General features: G+C 40.0%; 16 non-coding genes across 16 annotated transcripts; 9 read left to right on the top strand and 7 right to left on the bottom strand.

Moving 5' to 3' along the window:
* Positions 1-454: 454 nt before the first annotated feature.
* On the bottom strand, positions 455-526 carry TRNAQ-CUG (transfer RNA glutamine (anticodon CUG)). The gene has a single exon. It is a non-coding gene; the product is annotated as a tRNA-Gln (tRNA).
* A 259-nt stretch (positions 527-785) lies between these two features.
* Positions 786-857, top strand: TRNAQ-UUG (transfer RNA glutamine (anticodon UUG)). Its single transcript has one exon. It is a non-coding gene; the product is annotated as a tRNA-Gln (tRNA).
* A 913-nt stretch (positions 858-1,770) lies between these two features.
* TRNAQ-CUG (transfer RNA glutamine (anticodon CUG)) lies at positions 1,771-1,842 on the bottom strand. Its single transcript has one exon. It is a non-coding gene; the product is annotated as a tRNA-Gln (tRNA).
* A 2,368-nt stretch (positions 1,843-4,210) lies between these two features.
* Positions 4,211-4,282, top strand: TRNAQ-UUG (transfer RNA glutamine (anticodon UUG)). Its single transcript has one exon. It is a non-coding gene; the product is annotated as a tRNA-Gln (tRNA).
* Positions 4,283-5,193: 911 nt separating this feature from the next.
* On the bottom strand, positions 5,194-5,265 carry TRNAQ-CUG (transfer RNA glutamine (anticodon CUG)). Its single transcript has one exon. It is a non-coding gene; the product is annotated as a tRNA-Gln (tRNA).
* Positions 5,266-5,524: 259 nt separating this feature from the next.
* Positions 5,525-5,596, top strand: TRNAQ-UUG (transfer RNA glutamine (anticodon UUG)). Its single transcript has one exon. It is a non-coding gene; the product is annotated as a tRNA-Gln (tRNA).
* A 3,587-nt stretch (positions 5,597-9,183) lies between these two features.
* TRNAQ-UUG (transfer RNA glutamine (anticodon UUG)) lies at positions 9,184-9,255 on the top strand. Its single transcript has one exon. It is a non-coding gene; the product is annotated as a tRNA-Gln (tRNA).
* Positions 9,256-10,161: 906 nt separating this feature from the next.
* Positions 10,162-10,233, bottom strand: TRNAQ-CUG (transfer RNA glutamine (anticodon CUG)). Its single transcript has one exon. It is a non-coding gene; the product is annotated as a tRNA-Gln (tRNA).
* Positions 10,234-10,492: 259 nt separating this feature from the next.
* Positions 10,493-10,564, top strand: TRNAQ-UUG (transfer RNA glutamine (anticodon UUG)). Its single transcript has one exon. It is a non-coding gene; the product is annotated as a tRNA-Gln (tRNA).
* Positions 10,565-14,151: 3,587 nt separating this feature from the next.
* TRNAQ-UUG (transfer RNA glutamine (anticodon UUG)) lies at positions 14,152-14,223 on the top strand. Its single transcript has one exon. It is a non-coding gene; the product is annotated as a tRNA-Gln (tRNA).
* Positions 14,224-15,129: 906 nt separating this feature from the next.
* Positions 15,130-15,201, bottom strand: TRNAQ-CUG (transfer RNA glutamine (anticodon CUG)). Its single transcript has one exon. It is a non-coding gene; the product is annotated as a tRNA-Gln (tRNA).
* A 259-nt stretch (positions 15,202-15,460) lies between these two features.
* TRNAQ-UUG (transfer RNA glutamine (anticodon UUG)) lies at positions 15,461-15,532 on the top strand. The gene has a single exon. It is a non-coding gene; the product is annotated as a tRNA-Gln (tRNA).
* Positions 15,533-19,119: 3,587 nt separating this feature from the next.
* TRNAQ-UUG (transfer RNA glutamine (anticodon UUG)) lies at positions 19,120-19,191 on the top strand. The gene has a single exon. It is a non-coding gene; the product is annotated as a tRNA-Gln (tRNA).
* Positions 19,192-20,098: 907 nt separating this feature from the next.
* TRNAQ-CUG (transfer RNA glutamine (anticodon CUG)) lies at positions 20,099-20,170 on the bottom strand. The gene has a single exon. It is a non-coding gene; the product is annotated as a tRNA-Gln (tRNA).
* Positions 20,171-20,429: 259 nt separating this feature from the next.
* TRNAQ-UUG (transfer RNA glutamine (anticodon UUG)) lies at positions 20,430-20,501 on the top strand. Its single transcript has one exon. It is a non-coding gene; the product is annotated as a tRNA-Gln (tRNA).
* Positions 20,502-21,414: 913 nt separating this feature from the next.
* On the bottom strand, positions 21,415-21,486 carry TRNAQ-CUG (transfer RNA glutamine (anticodon CUG)). The gene has a single exon. It is a non-coding gene; the product is annotated as a tRNA-Gln (tRNA).
* Between the last annotated feature and the right edge of the window lie 879 nt (positions 21,487-22,365).

Consider the following 22,365-nt stretch of genomic DNA (forward strand, 5'->3'; position numbering starts at 1 on the left):
TTATTAAATGTGTAAAAAATGTAATTGTTTGAGTTGACAAACTGTATGGAGAGCAAACTTTTTATAACTTACAAGAGTTATGAGTTCTAGAAAGTAGTGCATTTACTGATCAAGTGCCCTTGTTTAAATGTACTTACTTTATTTGGATCACACCTTTCTCGAAAGAAGAAATAAACTCTAAATTATCAGGAAACAATTCAACCTTTTTTTAATGGGCCTCCTGGGCTTTCAATGCAAATCGCTGAGATCAAAAGCCAGTTTAATAGCCATTATACCTTGGAGCTTTGGAGATATGAGAGTGGGCAGTTTCTTTGTGGCAAAAGAGAGTCATCCCCAGAAACTATTAATATTCTTTGGTCAAAGAAGACTGCCATCAAAGTGGGCTGTAAAGCAAAGCTATTGCTGTTATATCTATCTGCAAATGAAAGGCAACTCTAAAAGAGAAGCAGCCCCAAGGTCCCACCGAGACTTGAACTTGGATCGCTGGATTCAGAGTCCAGAGTGCTAACCATTACACCATGGAACCCACATATTCAGTAACATGATGCACTTCATTCTGGAAAAACAGAGCACATCAGAGAAAATATGTAATATTCCTATATCATTAGACTCCAGAGGAAGAATTTGATCCAAATGAGACATGAAGCCAATACTTTGCGATTGCACAGCATCCAACAGCAACAGTGCTGCTTCGATATAATATCAGTAAACGGTTACTATAGGTCAGTAAAAATCTTGACTGTGCCCTATATTCTCATTGCCCTTATGAAGCTCTACTCAGCAAGGGTTCCATGGTGTAATGGTTAGCACTTTGGATTTTGAATCCAGCGATCTGAGTTCAAGTCTCGGTGGAACCTCTCTCTTGCTCTAACACACTTTGTCTCCTTGTTGTCTTAAAATATAGGCCAAAGATAGTAATATTCATAAGGTTAGTGGTGTAGGGTATTCATTTTCGCTCTCACTCTCTGGCATAACTTTTCATAAAAATCCACTTTTGTGCCTAGCACCTTAACCTTTATGCATTTTTTTTAAATGTATGAACAGTGAGGTCATTCTGAGTCGATGGGCAGATCTGCATCGGAAACATACATAAAAGATTTGAAATTTTCAAACTTAACTCAATGTTAAGAAACATGCTCAATCTGTCACCCAATGGATTCTCTTTTTACTTGAAGATGCAGCAACAACATTAATAATACCATTTTGGGAAAAGCAGCTCTATTGTATCGCCATTCTCTTTCAAAATTGTTAAAGGGTTAATCCTATGAAAAGCGACCACATTCAGAATCAATGATATTAATCAAGCGTCTTAACAGTCTTTACATGTTTGTAAAATGAAGGTATCAGTTTGAGATGAAAAATAGAACGAAGAACACACTTTTCTTAATTCACAAAAGGCCTGAGGTGTATAAATACTGTTTGTACCGACCAAGGGCCCATTCGTGAATGTACTTACTTTAGTTGGATCATACCTTTCTTCAAAGAAGACATCCACAATAAACGATAAGGGAAAGGTTCGACTGATGGTAAACTCTTACAGAGATTTGAATGCAAATTATTGGATTCAACCTCCAGGGTGCTACCATTACACCATGGGTCTTTCACACCACAGAAAGTGGTGGGTTTCATTGTGGCTAAAGAGCGTCATCCATGGAAAATCTTTCTTTTTTCAAATGCACCCAGGGAATAATGCTATGAAAGTGGGCGACACAGCAGCGTCATTGCTATTAAAACAAGACACTGAGAGGAAAACAAACACAGTAATTCCCAAGGTCCCACCGAGATTTTAACTCGGATCGCTGGATTCAGAGTCCAGAGTGCTAACCATTACACCATGGAACCTACATACTTAGTGACATGATGAACGTCATTGCAGCAAAAAAAGAGCCTTTCAGAGAATGTATGCAATATTCTTTTATCTTATGCCTCCAGAGGAAGAATCCTATCCAAATGAGCTGTAAAGCAAAGAGTTTGCTATTGCGCAACAACCAACTAAACAGCTCCACATTTGCATAATATCCGTGGGCTAGGAATATGAGTTTGTTAAAATGATGCATGAGATCTCGATTCTCATTTCTGTTACAACTCTGTCAGGTTGCACCAGCAAGGGGCCCATGGTGTAATGGTTAGCAAAGAACATTACTGAAGGGCCCCTCGGCCAGCCAGAAAGCCAAAATGGAGAGAACGGGCATGAACTGGTTGTGAATGAGCTTCAAAATGCGTTCACAGGTAATTGAACTGGTGATCTCCTCAGTTTATACACCTGGAACTCCTGTCAATAGCAACAGTCGGCAGCTGGGTTGCCAGACATTTAGTCGAAAAAATTTGTCGACAGGACAATTGGTCGAAACCATTTGGTCGAAAACGAAATGGTCGAATTGCTTTTGTTTTTTATTTTCACTTTTTTTTTGGGGGGGAGGTTTGGCGGGGCCCCCCAACCCCCTTTTTTTCTAAAAACCCCTTTTTTTCCCTAAACTACAACCTAAAAAAATATATATAAATAAATTAAAAAATCGACCATTTGGCTTTCGACCAAATTACGTCGACCAAATGTCTTTCGACGAAATGTCTTTCGACGAAATGTCCGGACAGCGGCAGCTGGTCTGTGTCAGTAATGGCAATTTGATTTTGCCATTTTCACAACTCCCTAATAAATGAACAAAATGTTCCATTTGTAGGCACAGTTACATGCTATGGTATGTATACCATGCTTAATAACCACCATAGGAGGCTCAGAGCACCATCCGCATTCTTACGTACAAAACATGTAAGGAAATAATCAGATCTTTTGCTCTGCAGGAGTCAGGCTTCTTTAAAGCCTGACAAAGTGGCAGAGTGCCATTGTAAACTGAGGCATGATGAAACCATGCCCAAGAACCCAGGCAGGTTAAACCCTTCCACTCATGCCCCTAGGCCCCGAACGGCCAGGTTCTATAGACAGGGCAGCTGGCATGGATTATGGACACTTTTAACATAGGGTGGTTTTTCAACCTTATCTCCTCTGGGAGCAAAGCGCTGGACAGGGTTTCCTGTACGTTTTTGAGGTTCGCAGGGATCTATGTGTGGATGTTTCTTGGTGTGAAAAGCATGACACCTTTTGGGGTGACACCAGGCTCTTCTGGGAGTTAATTTACATAATCTCTACTTTCTATTTTATGTGACATGGGCTGCAGTTACATTGTTCTGTTAATAGAGGGCAACACACAGGTCATAGTTCCAAACAGGGGTGCACGGTCTGCTTGCTAGCTTACATTTACAGTTCTATTTGGGATTCACTGCCTTTTCATAAACTGAGTACTCTTCCGGAGTATTTCTAACTTATGTAGGTGTTTTGGGGGTGTTACGTGCCTTTGTCTGACTGCTGCAAACCACTTGATATTAGACATTGATTGGAAACGACATAAAAAATCCTGACACATATTGTAAGCGGACATAAAATGACCTATATTAGCTAATATAAGTAAACAGACATCACTCCCCCCTCCCCACAAAAAGGGATGTATGCGTACACAAAAAATAAAAATGAAAAACAAGCAACTACTGCAGTTAAAATCTAAAAATGTAAATTCAGTTACATGATCATGACTCGGAAGGGGAAGTTAAAAAGTAAAAAAACACACGGTAGGAGAGAGGTTAGCTTTACATGCCATGAGGGAGGAAGAGGTCTTCCAAGCACTGTTGTGTATGTTGGTCAATCCCTCTGAAACGCAAAAGGGATGTGCACATAGAAATCAAAGCAGAGTCATCCAGAGAGACTATTTAATTCTTTTTTTTTCAAATTCTCAAAAGGAAGCTGCTATCAAATTGAACTATTCATCACAGCCACTGCTAGGAAATCTATGTGCATAAAATGACAATACACCCAAAGGAAAACAAAATATAGCTATAACATGTCAGATTACTAAATTCAGAGTCCAGCCTACTAACCATTAGACCATTAAACCTAAATACTTCCGCAATTGCTGAACTTCATTATGCCAAAACAGAGGCAGTCAGAAACAATATTTAATATTGCTTAATCATATGCCTCAAGAGGAAGAATTTGATCTATATGCTCTATAAAGCACAGAGATTGCTATAGCACAACGTCAATCGACAACATCGCTGTGTTTGTATGATATCAGTCAATTGGGACTATGAATCTGTAAAAATTGTAAATGTGCTCTATATTGCCATTTCTGATTCAACGCTCTCAGGTGCATCTTGCAAGGGTTCCATGGTGTAATGGTTAGAACTTTGGACTTTGAATCCAACGATCCGAGTTCAAGTCTCGGTGGAACCGTTAACTTGCTCTTACACTCCATTTTCTAATTTCTCAAATTACAATTCAACAGAGTTAATATTCAGAAGTTCAGTCGACTCAGGTAGCTGTTTTCACACTCTCTCTCTCTCTCTGCAAGACATTACATTTAAATGCACTTTGGTGCCTGATACCAATACAGTGATGCAACTACATATCGTTAATGTACAATCCCTAAGGTCAATCAGAGTGGGCACCCAGATATCTCTCAGAAACATTTTCCACAGATGAATAATGTCCAACCTTAACTCTATGAAAAGAAAAATGTACACACTATGTGCAGTAGATTCTCTGCTCACTGGAACATGCAGAAACAACATTGATGTGAAAAGATTGGAAAAAGCCCTATTTTATTAACATTTAAAAATGTTATACAATTATTTTGGTGAATCATATTCACTTTCACAATCATTCCTATGTTTCAAGCAATTTGATGGTCTTATTAAATGTGTAAAAAATGTAATTCTTTGAGTTGACAAACTGTATGGAGAGCAAACTTTTTATAACTTACAAGAGTTATGAGTTCTAGAAAGTAGTGCATTTACTGATCAAGTGCCCTTGTTTAAATGTACTTACTTTATTTGGATCACACCTTTCTCGAAAGAAGAAATAAACTCTAAATTATCAGGAAACAATTCAACCTTTTTTTAATGGGCCTCCTGGGCTGTCAATGCAAATCGCTGAGATCAAAAGCCAGTTTAATAGCCATTATACCTTGGAGCTTTGGAGATATGAGAGTGGGCAGTTTCTTTGTGGCAAAAGAGAGTCATCCCCAGAAACTATTAATATTCTTTGGTCAAAGAAGACTGCCATCAAAGTGGGCTGTAAAGCAAAGCTATTGCTGTTATATCTATCTGCAAATGAAAGGCAACTCTAAAAGAGAAGCAGCCCCAAGGTCCCACCGAGACTTGAACTCGGATAGCTGGATTCAGAGTCCAGAGTGCTAACCATTACACCATGGAACCCACATATTCAGTAACATGATGCACTTCATTCTGGAAAAACAGAGCACATCAGAGAAAATATGTAATATTCCTATATCATTAGACTCCAGAGGAAGAATTTGATCCAAATGAGACATGAAGCCAATACTTTGCGATTGCACAGCATCCAACAGCAACAGTGCTGCTTCGATATAATATCAGTAAACGGTTACTATAGGTCAGTAAAAATCTTGACTGTGCCCTATATTCTCATTGCCCTTATGAAGCTCTACTCAGCAAGGGTTCCATGGTGTAATGGTTAGCATTTTGGATTTTGAATCCAGCGATCTGAGTTCAAGTCTCGGTGGAACCTCTCTCTTGCTCTAACACACTTTGTCTCCTTGTTGTCTTAAATTATAGACCAAAGATAGTAATATTCATAAGGTTAGTGGTGTAGGGTATTCATTTTCGCTCTCACTCTCTGGCATAACTTTTCATAAAAATCCACTTTTGTGCCTAGCACCTTAACCTTTATGCATTTTTTTTAAATGTATGAACAGTGAGGTCATTCTGAGTCGATGGGCAGATCTGCATCGGAAACATACATAAAAGATTTGAAATTTTCAAACTTAACTCAATGTTAAGAAACATGCTCAATCTGTGACCCAATGGATTCTCTTTTTACTTGAAGATGCAGCAACAACATTAATAATACCATTTTGGGAAAAGCAGCTCTATTGTATCGCCATTCTCTTTCAAAATTGTTAAAGGGTTAATCCTATGAAAAGCGACCACATTCAGAATCAATGATATTAATCAAGCGTCTTAACAGTCTTTACATGTTTGTAAAATGAAGGTATCAGTTTGAGATGAAAAATAGAACGAAGAACACACTTTTCTTAATTCACAAAAGGCCTGAGGTGTATAAATACTGTTTGTACCGACCAAGGGCCCATTCGTGAATGTACTTACTTTAGTTGGATCATACCTTTCTTCAAAGAAGACATCCACAATAAACGATAAGGGAAAGGTTCGACTGATGGTAAACTCTTACAGAGATTTGAATGCAAATTATTGGATTCAACCTCCAGGGTGCTACCATTACACCATGGGTCTTTCACACCACAGAAAGTGGTGGGTTTCATTGTGGCTAAAGAGCGTCATCCATGGAAAATCTTTCTTTTTTCAAATGCACCCAGGGAATAATGCTATGAAAGTGGGCAAAAAAAAAGGGGGGTCTGGGAATCTCTCTACCAGCACGAACACAGCCCAATGACTTGTTCTTGGGTGAATAACCTCTGGGAGAGACTCTACCAAGTCTTTAGCTCACTGTCCTCTTCACAGAGAAGAAATTTCCCCGCATATCAGCCTTTGTCCTGCCCAGGGGCAGTCCAGCGCCGAAATGCTAGGCAATTCTCCTCTGAACAAGAGTACCATCAGTAACCCCATACACGTGTTTCAGCCTTGTTGGGCATCATCAGTGAGGTGAAACTGTTGCCTCTCTAAGAACAGTGAGCAAGGGGTCCACGTCTGGATTGCCCTGTTAACTTAGGGTGAAACCCAAAGTTAATGTATGCAAAAAAAAGGGGGGTCTGGGAATCTCTCTACCAGCACGAACACAGCCCAATGACTTGTTCTTGGGTGAATAACCCCTGGGAGAGACTCTACCAAGTCTTTAGCTCACTGTCCTCTTCACAGAGAAGAAATTTCCCCGCATATCAGCCTTTGTCCTGCCCAGGGGCAGTCCAGCGCTGAAATGCTAGGCAATTCTCCTCTGAACAAGAGTACCATCAGTAACCCCATACACGTGTTTCAGCCTTGTTGGGCATCATCAGTGAGGTGAAACTGTTGCCTCTCTAAGAACAGTGAGCAAGGGGTCCACGTCTGGATTGCCCTGTTAACTTAGGGTGAAACCCAAAGTTAATGTATGCAAAAAAAAGGGGGGTCTGGGAATCTCTCTACCAGCACGAACACAGCCCAATGACTTGTTCTTGGGTGAATAACCCCTGGGAGAGACTCTACCACCTGGAACTCCTGTCAATAGCAACAGTCGGCAGCTGGGTTGCCAGACATTTCGTCGAAAAAAATTTGTCGACAGGACAATTGGTCGAAACCATTTGGTCGAAAACCAAATGGTCGAATTGCTTTTGTTTTTTATTTTCACTTTTTTTTGGGAGGAGGGGCTTGGGGGGGTCCCCCCAACCCCTTTTTTTTCTAAAAACCCCTTTTTCCCCCTAAACTACAACCTAAAAAATATATATATAAATAAATTAAAAAATCGACCATTTGGCTTTCGACCAAATTACGTCGACCAAATGTCTTTCGACGAAATGTCCGGACAGCGGCAGCTGGTCTGTGTCAGTAATGGCAATTTGATTTTGCCATTTTCACAACTCCCTAATAAATGAACAAAATGTTCCATTTGTAGGCACAGTTACATGCTATGGTATGTATACCATGCTTAATAACCACCATAGGAGGCTCAGAGCACCATCCGCATTCTTACGTACAAAACATGTAAGGAAATAATCAGATCTTTTGCTCTGCAGGAGTCAGGCTTCTTTAAAGCCTGACAAAGTGGCAGAGTGCCATTGTAAACTGAGGCATGATGAAACCATGCCCAAGAACCCAGGCAGGTTAAACCCTTCCACTCATGCCCCTAGGCCCCGAACGGCCAGGTTCTATAGACAGGGCAGCTGGCATGGATTATGGACACTTTTAACATAGGGTGGTTTTTCAACCTTATCTCCTCTGGGAGCAAAGCGCTGGACAGGGTTTCCTGTACGTTTTTGAGGTTCGCAGGGATCTATGTGTGGATGTTTCTTGGTGTGAAAAGCATGACACCTTTTGGGGTGACACCAGGCTCTTCTGGGAGTTAATTTACATAATCTCTACTTTCTATTTTATGTGACATGGGCTGCAGTTACATTGTTCTGTTAATAGAGGGCAACACACAGGTCATAGTTCCAAACAGGGGTGCACGGTCTGCTTGCTAACTTACATTTACAGTTCTATTTGGGATTCACCGCCTTTTCATAAACTGAGTACTCTTCCGGAGTATTTCTAACTTATGTAGGTGTTTTGGGGGTGTTACGTGCCTTTGTATGACTGCTGCAAACCACTTGATATTAGACATTGATTGGAAACGACATAAAAAATCCTGACACATATTGTAAGCGGACATAAAATGACCTATATTAGCTAATATAAGTAAACAGACATCACTCCCCCCTCCCCACAAAAAGGGATGTATGCGTACACAAAAAATAAAAATGAAAAACAAGCAACTACTGCAGTTAAAATCTAAAAATGTAAATTCAGTTACATGATCATGACTCGGAAGGGGAAGTTAAAAAGTAAAAAAACACACGGTAGGAGAGAGGTTAGCTTTACATGCCATGAGGGAGGAAGAGGTCTTCCAAGCACTGTTGTGTATGTTGGTCAATCCCTCTGAAACGCAAAAGGGATGTGCACATAGAAATCAAAGCAGAGTCATCCAGAGAGACTATTTAATTCTTTTTTTTTCAAATTCTCAAAAGGAAGCTGCTATCAAATTGAACTATTCATCACAGCCACTGCTAGGAAATCTATGTGCATAAAATGACAATACACCCAAAGGAAAACAAAATATAGCTATAACATGTCAGATTACTAAATTCAGAGTCCAGCCTACTAACCATTAGACCATGGAACCTAAATACTTCCGCAAATGCTGAACTTCATTATGCCAAAACAGAGGCAGTCAGAAACAATATTTAATATTGCTTAATCATATGCCTCAAGAGGAAGAATTTGATCTATATGCTCTATAAAGCACAGAGATTGCTATAGCACAACGTCAATCGACAACATCGCTGTGTTTGTATGATATCAGTCAATTGGGACTATGAATCTGTAAAAATTGTAAATGTGCTCTATATTGCCATTTCTGATTCAACGCTCTCAGGTGCATCTTGCAAGGGTTCCATGGTGTAATGGTTAGCACTTTGGACTTTGAATCCAACGATCTGAGTTCAAGTCTCGGTGGAACCGGTATCTTGCTCTTACACTCCATTTTCTAATTTCTCAAATTACAATTCAACAGAGTTAATATTCAGAAGTTCAGTCGACTCAGGTAGCCGTTTTCACACTCTCTCTCTCTCTGCACGACATTACATTTAAATGCACTTTGGTGCCTGATACCAATACAGTGATGCAACTACATATCGTTAATGTACAATCCCTAAGGTCAATCAGAGTGGGCACCCAGATATCTCTCAGAAACATTTTCCACAGATGAATAATGTCCAACCTTAACTCTATGAAAAGAAAAATGTACACACTATGTGCAGTAGATTCTCTGCTCACTGTAACATGCAGAAACAACATTGATGTGAAAAGATTGGAAAAAGCCCTATTTTATTAACATTAAAAAATGTTATACAATTATTTTGGTGAATCATATTCACTTTCACAATCATTCCTATGTTTCAAGCAATTTGATGGTCTTATTAAATGTGTAAAAAATGTAATTCTTTGAGTTGACAAACTGTATGGAGAGCAAACTTTTTATAACTTACAAGAGTTATGAGTTCTAGAAAGGAGTGCATTTACTGATCAAGTGCCCTTGTTTAAATGTACTTACTTTATTTGGATCACACCTTTCTCGAAAGAAGAAATAAACTCTAAATTATCAGGAAACAATTCAACTGATTTTAGGGGCCTCCTGGGCTTTCAATGCAAATCGCTGAGATCAAAAGCCAGTTTAATAGCCATTATACCTTGGAGCTTTGGAGATATGAGAGTGGGCAGTTTCTTTGTGGCAAAAGAGAGTCATCCCCAGAAACTATTAATATTCTTTGGTCAAAGAAGACTGCCATCAAAGTGGGCTGTAAAGCAAAGCTATTGCTGTTATATCTATCTGCAAATGAAGGCAACTCTAAAAGAGAAGCAGCCCCAAGGTCCCACCGAGACTTGAACTCGGATCGCTGGATTCAGAGTCCAGAGTGCTAACCATTACACCATGGAACCCACATATTCAGTAGCATGATGCACTTCATTCTGGAAAAACAGAGCACATCAGAGAACATATGTAATATTCCTATATCATTAGACTCCAGAGGAAGAATTTGATCCAAATGAGACATGAAGCCAATACTTTGCGATTGCACAGCATCCAACAGCAACAGTGCTGCTTCGATATAATATCAGTAAACGGTTACTATAGGTCAGTAAAAATCTTGACTGTGCCCTATATTCTCATTGCCCTTATGAAGCTCTACTCAGCAAGGGTTCCATGGTGTAATGGTTAGCACTTTGGATTTTGAATCCAGCGATCTGAGTTCAAGTCTCGGTGGAATCTCTCTCTTGCTCTAACACACTTTGTCTCCTTGTTGTCTTAAATTATAGGCCAAAGATAGTAATATTCATAAGGTTAGTGGTGTAGGGTATTCATTTTCGCTCTCACTCTCTGGCATAACTTTTCATAAAAATCCACTTTTGTGCCTAGCACCTTAACCTTTATGCATTTTTTTTAAATGTATGAACAGTGAGGTCATTCTGAGTCGATGGGCAGATCTGCATCGGAAACATACATAAAAGATTTGAAATTTTCAAACTTAACTCAATGTTAAGAAACATGCTCAATCTGTGACCCAATGGATTCTCTTTTTACTTGAAGATGCAGCAACAACATTAATAATACCATTTTGGGAAAAGCAGCTCTATTGTATCGCCATTCTCTTTCACAATAGTTAAAGGGTTAATCCTATGAAAAGCGACCACATTCAGAATCAATGATATTAATCAAGCGTCTTAACAGTCTTTACATGTTTGTAAAATGAAGGCATCAGTTTGAGATGAAAAATAGAACGAAGAACACACTTTTCTTAATTCACAAAAGGCCTGAGGTGTATAAATACTGTTTGTACCGACCAAGGGCCCATTCGTGAATGTACTTACTTTAGTTGGATCATACCTTTCTTCAAAGAAGAACTCCACAATAAACGATAAGGGAAAGGTTCGACTGATGGTAAACTCTTACAGAGATTTGAATGCAAATTATTGGATTCAACCTCCAGGGTGCTACCATTACACCATGGGTCTTTCACACCACAGAAAGTGGTGGGTTTCATTGTGGCTAAAGAGCGTCATCCATGGAAAATCTTTCTTTTTTCAAATGCACCCAGGGAATAATGCTATGAAAGTGGGCAAAAAAAAAGGGGGGTCTGGGAATCTCTCTACCAGCACGAACACAGCCCAATGACTTGTTCTTGGGTGAATAACCCCTGGGAGAGACTCTACCAAGTCTTTAGCTCACTGTCCTCTTCACAGAGAAGAAATTTCCCCGCATATCAGCCTTTGTCCTGCCCAGGGGCAGTCCAGCGCCGAAATGCTAGGCAATTCTCCTCTGAACAAGAGTACCATCAGTAACCCCATACACGTGTTTCAGCCTTGTTGGGCATCATCAGTGAGGTGAAACTGTTGCCTCTCTAAGAACAGTGAGCAAGGGGTCCACGTCTGGATTGCCCTGTTAACTTAGGGTGAAACCCAAAGTTAATGTATGCAAAAAAAAGGGGGGTCTGGGAATCTCTCTACCAGCACGAACACAGCCCAATGACTTGTTCTTGGGTGAATAACCCCTGGGAGAGACTCTACCAAGTCTTTAGCTCACTGTCCTCTTCACAGAGAAGAAATTTCCCCGCATATCAGCCTTTGTCCTGCCCAGGGGCAGTCCAGCGCTGAAATGCTAGGCAATTCTCCTCTGAACAAGAGTACCATCAGTAACCCCATACACGTGTTTCAGCCTTGTTGGGCATCATCAGTGAGGTGAAACTGTTGCCTCTCTAAGAACAGTGAGCAAGGGGTCCACGTCTGGATTGCCCTGTTAACTTAGGGTGAAACCCAAAGTTAATGTATGCAAAAAAAAGGGGGGTCTGGGAATCTCTCTACCAGCACGAACACAGCCCAATGACTTGTTCTTGGGTGAATAACCCCTGGGAGAGACTCTACCACCTGGAACTCCTGTCAATAGCAACAGTCGGCAGCTGGGTTGCCAGACATTTCGTCGAAAAAAATTTGTCGACAGGACAATTGGTCGAAACCATTTGGTCGAAAACCAAATGGTCGAATTGCTTTTGTTTTTTATTTTCACTTTTTTTTGGGAGGAGGGGCTTGGGGGGGTCCCCCCAACCCCTTTTTTTTCTAAAAACCCCTTTTTTCCCCTAAACTACAACCTAAAAAATATATATATAAATAAATTAAAAAATCGACCATTTGGCTTTCGACCAAATTACGTCGACCAAATGTCTTTCGACGAAATGTCCGGACAGCGGCAGCTGGTCTGTGTCAGTAATGGCAATTTGATTTTGCCATTTTCACAACTCCCTAATAAATGAACAAAATGTTCCATTTGTAGGCACAGTTACATGCTATGGTATGTATACCATGCTTAATAACCACCATAGGAGGCTCAGAGCACCATCCGCATTCTTACGTACAAAACATGTAAGGAAATAATCAGATCTTTTGCTCTGCAGGAGTCAGGCTTCTTTAAAGCCTGACAAAGTGGCAGAGTGCCATTGTAAACTGAGGCATGATGAAACCATGCCCAAGAACCCAGGCAGGTTAAACCCTTCCACTCATGCCCCTAGGCCCCGAACGGCCAGGTTCTATAGACAGGGCAGCTGGCATGGATTATGGACACTTTTAACATAGGGTGGTTTTTCAACCTTATCTCCTCTGGGAGCAAAGCGCTGGACAGGGTTTCCTGTACGTTTTTGAGGTTCGCAGGGATCTATGTGTGGATGTTTCTTGGTGTGAAAAGCATGACACCTTTTGGGGTGACACCAGGCTCTTCTGGGAGTTAATTTACATAATCTCTACTTTCTATTTTATGTGACATGGGCTGCAGTTACATTGTTCTGTTAATAGAGGGCAACACACAGGTCATAGTTCCAAACAGGGGTTCACGGTCTGCTTGCTAGCTTACATTTACAGTTCTATTTGGGATTCACTGCCTTTTCATAAACTGAGTACTCTTCCGGAGTATTTCTAACTTATGTAGGTGTTTTGGGGGTGTTACGTGCCTTTGTATGACTGCTGCAAACCACTTGATATTAGACATTGATTGGAAACGACATAAAAAATCCTGACACATATTGTAAGCGGACATAAAATGACCTATATTAGCTAATATAAGTAAACAGACATCACTCCCCCCTCCCCACAAAAAGGGATGTATGCGTACACAAAAAATAAAAATGAAAAACAAGCAACTACTGCAGTTAAAATCTAAAAATGTAAATTCAGTTACATGATCATGACTCGGAAGGGGAAGTTAAAAAGTAAAAAAACACACGGTAGGAGAGAGGTTAGCTTTACATGCCATGAGGGAGGAAGAGGTCTTCCAAGCACTGTTGTGTATGTTGGTCAATCCCTCTGAAACGCAAAAGGGATGTGCACATAGAAATCAAAGCAGAGTCATCCAGAGAGACTATTTAATTCTTTTTTTTTCAAATTCTCAAAAGGAAGCTGCTATCAAATTGAACTATTCATCACAGCCACTGCTAGGAAATCTATGTGCATAAAATGACAATACACCCAAAGGAAAACAAAATATAGCTATAACATGTCAGATTACTAAATTCAGAGTCCAGCCTACTAACCATTAGACCATGGAACCTAAATACTTCCGCAAATGCTGAACTTCATTTTGCCAAAACAGAGGCAGTCAGAAACAATATTTAATATTGCTTAATCATATGCCTCAAGAGGAAGAATTTGATCTATATGCTCTATAAAGCACAGAGATTGCTATAGCACAACGTCAATCGACAACATCGCTGTGTTTGTATGATATCAGTCAATTGGGACTATGAATCTGTAAAAATTGTAAATGTGCTCTATATTGCCATTTCTGATTCAACGCTCTCAGGTGCATCTTGCAAGGGTTCCATGGTGTAATGGTTAGCACTTTGGACTTTGAATCCAACGATCCGAGTTCAAGTCTCGGTGGAACCGTTATCTTGCTCTTACACTCCATTTTCTAAATTCTCAAATTACAATTCAACAGAGTTAATATTCAGAAGTTCAGTCGACTCAGGTAGCCGTTTTCACACTCTCTCTCTCTCTGCACGACATTACATTTAAATGCACTTTGGTGCCTGATACCAATACAGTGATGCAACTACATATCGTTAATGTACAATCCCTAAGGTCAATCAGAGTGGGCACCCAGATATCTCTCAGAAACATTTTCCACAGATGAATAATGTCCAACCTTAACTCTATGAAAAGAAAAATGTACACACTATGTGCAGTAGATTCTCTGCTCACTGGAACATGCAGAAACAACATTGATGTGAAAAGATTGGAAAAAGCCCTATTTTATTAACATTAAAAAATGTTATACAATTATTTTGGTGAATCATATTCACTTTCACAATCATTCCTATGTTTCAAGCAATTTGATGGTCTTATTAAATGTGTAAAAAATGTAATTCTTTGAGTTGACAAACTGTATGGAGAGCAAACTTTTTATAACTTACAAGAGTTATGAGTTCTAGAAAGGAGTGCATTTACTGATCAAGTGCCCTTGTTTAAATGTACTTACTTTATTTGGATCACACCTTTCTCGAAAGAAGAAATAAACTCTAAATTATCAGGAAACACTTCAACTGATTTTAGGGGCCTCCTGGGCTTTCAATGCAAATTGCTGAGATCAAAAGCCAGTTTAATAGCCATTATACCTTGGAGCTTTGGAGATATGAGAGTGGGCAGTTTCTTTGTGGCAAAAGAGAGTCATCCCCAGAAACTATTAATATTCTTTGGTCAAAGAAGACTGCCATAAAAGTGGGCTGTAAAGCAAAGCTATTGCTGTTATATCTATCTGCAAATGAAGGCAACTCTAAAAGAGAAGCAGCCCCAAGGTCCCACCGAGACTTGAACTCGGATCGCTGGATTCAGAGTCCAGAGTGCTAACCATTACACCATGGAACCCACATATTCAGTAGCATGATGCACTTCATTCTGGAAAAACAGAGCACATCAGAGAACATATGTAATATTCCTATATCATTAGACTCCAGAGGAAGAATTTGATCCAAATGAGACATGAAGCCAATACTTTGCGATTGCACAGCATCCAACAGCAACAGTGCTGCTTCGATATAATATCAGTAAACGGTTACTATAGGTCAGTAAAAATCTTGACTGTGCCCTATATTCTCATTGCCCTTATGAAGCTCTACTCAGCAAGGGTTCCATGGTGTAATGGTTAGCACTTTGGATTTTGAATCCAGCGATCTGAGTTCAAGTCTCGGTGGAATCTCTCTCTTGCTCTAACACACTTTGTCTCCTTGTTGTCTTAAATTATAGGCCAAAGATAGTAATATTCATAAGGTTAGTGGTGTAGGGTATTCATTTTCGCTCTCACTCTCTGGCATAACTTTTCATAAAAATCCACTTTTGTGCCTAGCACCTTAACCTTTATGCATTTTTTTTAAATGTATGAACAGTGAGGTCATTCTGAGTCGATGGGCAGATCTGCATCGGAAACATACATAAAAGATTTGAAATTTTCAAACTTAACTCAATGTTAAGAAACATGCTCAATCTGTGACCCAATGGATTCTCTTTTTACTTGAAGATGCAGCAACAACATTAATAATACCATTTTGGGAAAAGCAGCTCTATTGTATCGCCATTCTCTTTCACAATAGTTAAAGGGTTAATCCTATGAAAAGCGACCACATTCAGAATCAATGATATTAATCAAGCGTCTTAACAGTCTTTACATGTTTGTAAAATGAAGGCATCAGTTTGAGATGAAAAATAGAACGAAGAACACACTTTTCTTAATTCACAAAAGGCCTGAGGTGTATAAATACTGTTTGTACCGACCAAGGGCCCATTCGTGAATGTACTTACTTTAGTTGGATCATACCTTTCTTCAAAGAAGAACTCCACAATAAACGATAAGGGAAAGGTTCGACTGATGGTAAACTCTTACAGAGATTTGAATGCAAATTATTGGATTCAACCTCCAGGGTGCTACCATTACACCATGGGTCTTTCACACCACAGAAAGTGGTGGGTTTCATTGTGGCTAAAGAGCGTCATCCATGGAAAATCTTTCTTTTTTCAAATGCACCCAGGGAATAATGCTATGAAAGTGGGCAAAAAAAAAGGGGGGTCTGGGAATCTCTCTACCAGCACGAACACAGCCCAATGACTTGTTCTTGGGTGAATAACCCCTGGGAGAGACTCTACCAAGTCTTTAGCTCACTGTCCTCTTCACAGAGAAGAAATTTCCCCGCATATCAGCCTTTGTCCTGCCCAGGGGCAGTCCAGCGCCGAAATGCTAGGCAATTCTCCTCTGAACAAGAGTACCATCAGTAACCCCATACACGTGTTTCAGCCTTGTTGGGCATCATCAGTGAGGTGAAACTGTTGCCTCTCTAAGAACAGTGAGCAAGGGGTCCACGTCTGGATTGCCCTGTTAACTTAGGGTGAAACCCAAAGTTAATGTATGCAAAAAAAAGGGGGGTCTGGGAATCTCTCTACCAGCACGAACACAGCCCAATGACTTGTTCTTGGGTGAATAACCCCTGGGAGAGACTCTACCAAGTCTTTAGCTCACAGTCCTCTTCACAGAGAAGAAATTTCCCCGCATATCAGCCTTTGTCCTGCCCAGGGGCAGTCCAGCGCTGAAATGCTAGGCAATTCTCCTCTGAACAAGAGTACCATCAGTAACCCCATACACGTGTTTCAGCCTTGTTGGGCATCATCAGTGAGGTGAAACTGTTGCCTCTCTAAGAACAGTGAGCAAGGGGTCCACGTCTGGATTGCCCTGTTAACTTAGGGTGAAACCCAAAGTTAATGTATGCAAAAAAAAGGGGGGTCTGGGAATCTCTCTACCAGCACGAACACAGCCCAATGACTTGTTCTTGGGTGAATAACCCCTGGGAGAGACTCTACCACCTGGAACTCCTGTCAATAGCAACAGTCGGCAGCTGGGTTGCCAGACATTTCGTCGAAAAAAATTTGTCGACAGGACAATTGGTCGAAACCATTTGGTCGAAAACCAAATGGTCGAATTGCTTTTGTTTTTTATTTTCACTTTTTTTTGGGAGGAGGGGCTTGGGGGGGTCCCCCCAACCCCTTTTTTTTCTAAAAACCCCTTTTTTCCCCTAAACTACAACCTAAAAAATATATATATAAATAAATTAAAAAATCGACCATTTGGCTTTCGACCAAATTACGTCGACCAAATGTCTTTCGACGAAATGTCCGGACAGCGGCAGCTGGTCTGTGTCAGTAATGGCAATTTGATTTTGCCATTTTCACAACTCCCTAATAAATGAACAAAATGTTCCATTTGTAGGCACAGTTACATGCTATGGTATGTATACCATGCTTAATAACCACCATAGGAGGCTCAGAGCACCATCCGCATTCTTACGTACAAAACATGTAAGGAAATAATCAGATCTTTTGCTCTGCAGGAGTCAGGCTTCTTTAAAGCCTGACAAAGTGGCAGAGTGCCATTGTAAACTGAGGCATGATGAAACCATGCCCAAGAACCCAGGCAGGTTAAACCCTTCCACTCATGCCCCTAGGCCCCGAACGGCCAGGTTCTATAGACAGGGCAGCTGGCATGGATTATGGACACTTTTAACATAGGGTGGTTTTTCAACCTTATCTCCTCTGGGAGCAAAGCGCTGGACAGGGTTTCCTGTACGTTTTTGAGGTTCGCAGGGATCTATGTGTGGATGTTTCTTGGTGTGAAAAGCATGACACCTTTTGGGGTGACACCAGGCTCTTCTGGGAGTTAATTTACATAATCTCTACTTTCTATTTTATGTGACATGGGCTGCAGTTACATTGTTCTGTTAATAGAGGGCAACACACAGGTCATAGTTCCAAACAGGGGTTCACGGTCTGCTTGCTAGCTTACATTTACAGTTCTATTTGGGATTCACTGCCTTTTCATAAACTGAGTACTCTTCCGGAGTATTTCTAACTTATGTAGGTGTTTTGGGGGTGTTACGTGCCTTTGTATGACTGCTGCAAACCACTTGATATTAGACATTGATTGGAAACGACATAAAAAATCCTGACACATATTGTAAGCGGACATAAAATGACCTATATTAGCTAATATAAGTAAACAGACATCACTCCCCCCTCCCCACAAAAAGGGATGTATGCGTACACAAAAAATAAAAATGAAAAACAAGCAACTACTGCAGTTAAAATCTAAAAATGTAAATTCAGTTACATGATCATGACTCGGAAGGGGAAGTTAAAAAGTAAAAAAACACACGGTAGGAGAGAGGTTAGCTTTACATGCCATGAGGGAGGAAGAGGTCTTCCAAGCACTGTTGTGTATGTTGGTCAATCCCTCTGAAACGCAAAAGGGATGTGCACATAGAAATCAAAGCAGAGTCATCCAGAGAGACTATTTAATTCTTTTTTTTTCAAATTCTCAAAAGGAAGCTGCTATCAAATTGAACTATTCATCACAGCCACTGCTAGGAAATCTATGTGCATAAAATGACAATACACCCAAAGGAAAACAAAATATAGCTATAACATGTCAGATTACTAAATTCAGAGTCCAGCCTACTAACCATTAGACCATGGAACCTAAATACTTCCGCAAATGCTGAACTTCATTTTGCCAAAACAGAGGCAGTCAGAAACAATATTTAATATTGCTTAATCATATGCCTCAAGAGGAAGAATTTGATCTATATGCTCTATAAAGCACAGAGATTGCTATAGCACAACGTCAATCGACAACATCGCTGTGTTTGTATGATATCAGTCAATTGGGACTATGAATCTGTAAAAATTGTAAATGTGCTCTATATTGCCATTTCTGATTCAACGCTCTCAGGTGCATCTTGCAAGGGTTCCATGGTGTAATGGTTAGCACTTTGGACTTTGAATCCAACGATCCGAGTTCAAGTCTCGGTGGAACCGTTATCTTGCTCTTACACTCCATTTTCTAAATTCTCAAATTACAATTCAACAGAGTTAATATTCAGAAGTTCAGTCGACTCAGGTAGCCGTTTTCACACTCTCTCTCTCTCTGCACGACATTACATTTAAATGCACTTTGGTGCCTGATACCAATACAGTGATGCAACTACATATCGTTAATGTACAATCCCTAAGGTCAATCAGAGTGGGCACCCAGATATCTCTCAGAAACATTTTCCACAGATGAATAATGTCCAACCTTAACTCTATGAAAAGAAAAATGTACACACTATGTGCAGTAGATTCTCTGCTCACTGGAACATGCAGAAACAACATTGATGTGAAAAGATTGGAAAAAGCCCTATTTTATTAACATTAAAAAATGTTATACAATTATTTTGGTGAATCATATTCACTTTCACAATCATTCCTATGTTTCAAGCAATTTGATGGTCTTATTAAATGTGTAAAAAATGTAATTCTTTGAGTTGACAAACTGTATGGAGAGCAAACTTTTTATAACTTACAAGAGTTATGAGTTCTAGAAAGGAGTGCATTTACTGATCAAGTGCCCTTGTTTAAATGTACTTACTTTATTTGGATCACACCTTTCTCGAAAGAAGAAATAAACTCTAAATTATCAGGAAACACTTCAACTGATTTTAGGGGCCTCCTGGGCTTTCAATGCAAATTGCTGAGATCAAAAGCCAGTTTAATAGCCATTATACCTTGGAGCTTTGGAGATATGAGAGTGGGCAGTTTCTTTGTGGCAAAAGAGAGTCATCCCCAGAAACTATTAATATTCTTTGGTCAAAGAAGACTGCCATAAAAGTGGGCTGTAAAGCAAAGCTATTGCTGTTATATCTATCTGCAAATGAAAGGCAACTCTAAAAGAGAAGCAGCCCCAAGGTCCCACCGAGACTTGAACTCGGATCGCTGGATTCAGAGTCCAGAGTGCTAACCATTACACCATGGAACCCACATATTCAGTAGCATGATGCACTTCATTCTGGAAAAACAGAGCACATCAGAGAAAATATGTAATATTCCTATATCATTAGACTCCAGAGGAAGAATTTGATCCAAATGAGACATGAAGCCAATACTTTGCGATTGCACAGCATCCAACAGCAACAGTGCTGCTTCGATATAATATCAGTAAACGGTTACTATAGGTCAGTAAAAATCTTGACTGTGCCCTATATTCTCATTGCCCTTATGAAGCTCGGCTCAACAAGGGTTCCATGGTGTAATGGTTAGCACTTTGGACTTTGAATCCAGCGATCCGAGTTCAAGTCTCGGTGGAACCTCTCTCTTGCTCTAACACACTTTGGCTCCTTGTTGTCTTAAATTATAGGCCAAAGATAGTAATATTCATAAGGTTAGTGGTGTAGGGTATTCATTTTCGCTCTCACTCTCTGGCATAACTTTTCATAAAAATCCACTTTTGTGCCTAGCACCTTAACCTTTATGCATTTTTTTTAAATGTATGAACAGTGAGGTCATTCTGAGTCGATGGGCAGATCTGCATCGGAAACATACATAAAAGATTTGAAATTTTCAAACTTAACTCAATGTTAAGAAACATGCTCAATCTGTCACCCAATGGATTCTCTTTTTACTTGAAGATGCAGCAACAACATTAATAATACCATTTTGGGAAAAGCAGCTCTATTGTATCGCCATTCTCTTTCAAAATTGTTAAAGGGTTAATCCTATGAAAAGCGACCACATTCAGAATCAATGATATTAATCAAGCGTCTTAACAGTCTTTACATGTTTGTAAAATGAAGGTATCAGTTTGAGATGAAAATTAGAACGAAGAACACACTTTTCTTAATTCACAAAAGGCCTGAGGTGTATAAATACTGTTTGTACCGACCAAGGGCCCATTCGTGAATGTACTTACTTTAGTTGGATCATACCTTTCTTCAAAGAAGACATCCACAATAAACGATAAGGGAAAGGTTCGACTGATGGTAAACTCTTACAGAGATTTGAATGCAAATTATTGGATTCAACCTCCAGGGTGCTACCATTACACCATGGGTCTTTCACACCACAGAAAGTGGTGGGTTTCATTGTGGCTAAAGAGCGTCATCCGTGGAAAATCTTTCTTTTTTCAAATGCACCCAGGGAATAATGCTATGAAAGTGGGCGACACAGCAGCGTCATTGCTATTAAAACAAGACACTGAGAGGAAAACAAACACAGTAATTCCCAAGGTCCCACCGAGATTTGAACTCGGATCGCTGGATTCAGAGTCCAGAGTGCTAACCATTACACCATGGAACCTACATACTTAGTGACATGATGAACGTCATCGCAGCAAAAAAAGAGCCTTTTAGAGAATGTATGCAATATTCTTTTATCTTATGCCTCCAGAGGAAGAATCCTATCCAAATGAGCTGTAAAGCAAAGAGTTTGCTATTGCGCAACAACCAACTAAACAGTTCCACATTTGCATAATATCCGTGGGCTAGGAATATGAGTTTGTTAAAATGATGCATGAGATCTCGATTCTCATTTCTGTTACAACTCTGTCAGGTTGCACCAGCAAGGGGCCCATGGTGTAATGGTTAGCAAAGAACATTACTGAAGGGCCCCTCGGCCAGCCAGAAAGCCAAAATGGAGAGAACGGGCATGAACTGGTTGTGAATGAGCTTCAAAATGCGTTCACAGGTAATTGAACTGGTGATCTCCTCAGTTTATACACCTGGAACTCCTGTCAATAGCAACAGTCGGCAGCTGGGTTGCCAGACATTTCGTCGAAAAAAATTTGTCGACAGGACAATTGGTCGAAACCATTTGGTCGAAAACCAAATGGTCGAATTGCTTTTGTTTTTTATTTTCACATTTCTTTTGGGGGGGGGGGGTTTGGTGGGGTCCCCCCAACCCCCTTTTTTTCTAAAAACCAATTTTTTCCCTAAACTACAACCTAAAAAATATATATATAAATAAATTTAAAAATCGACCATTTGGCTTTCGACCAAATTACGTCGACCAAATGTCTTTCGACGAAATGTTTTTCGACAAAATGTCCGGACAGCGGCAGCTGGTCTGTGTCAGTAATGGCAATTTGATTTAGCCATTTTCACAACTCCCTAATAAATGAACAAAATGTTCCATTTGTAGGCACAGTTACATGCTATGGTATGTATACCATGCTTAATA

The sequence above is a fragment of the Ambystoma mexicanum genome, chromosome 5p (assembly GCF_040938575.1).
Source record: "Ambystoma mexicanum isolate Mex_15411 chromosome 5p, UKY_AmexF1_1, whole genome shotgun sequence".
NCBI lineage: Eukaryota > Metazoa > Chordata > Amphibia > Caudata > Ambystomatidae > Ambystoma > Ambystoma mexicanum.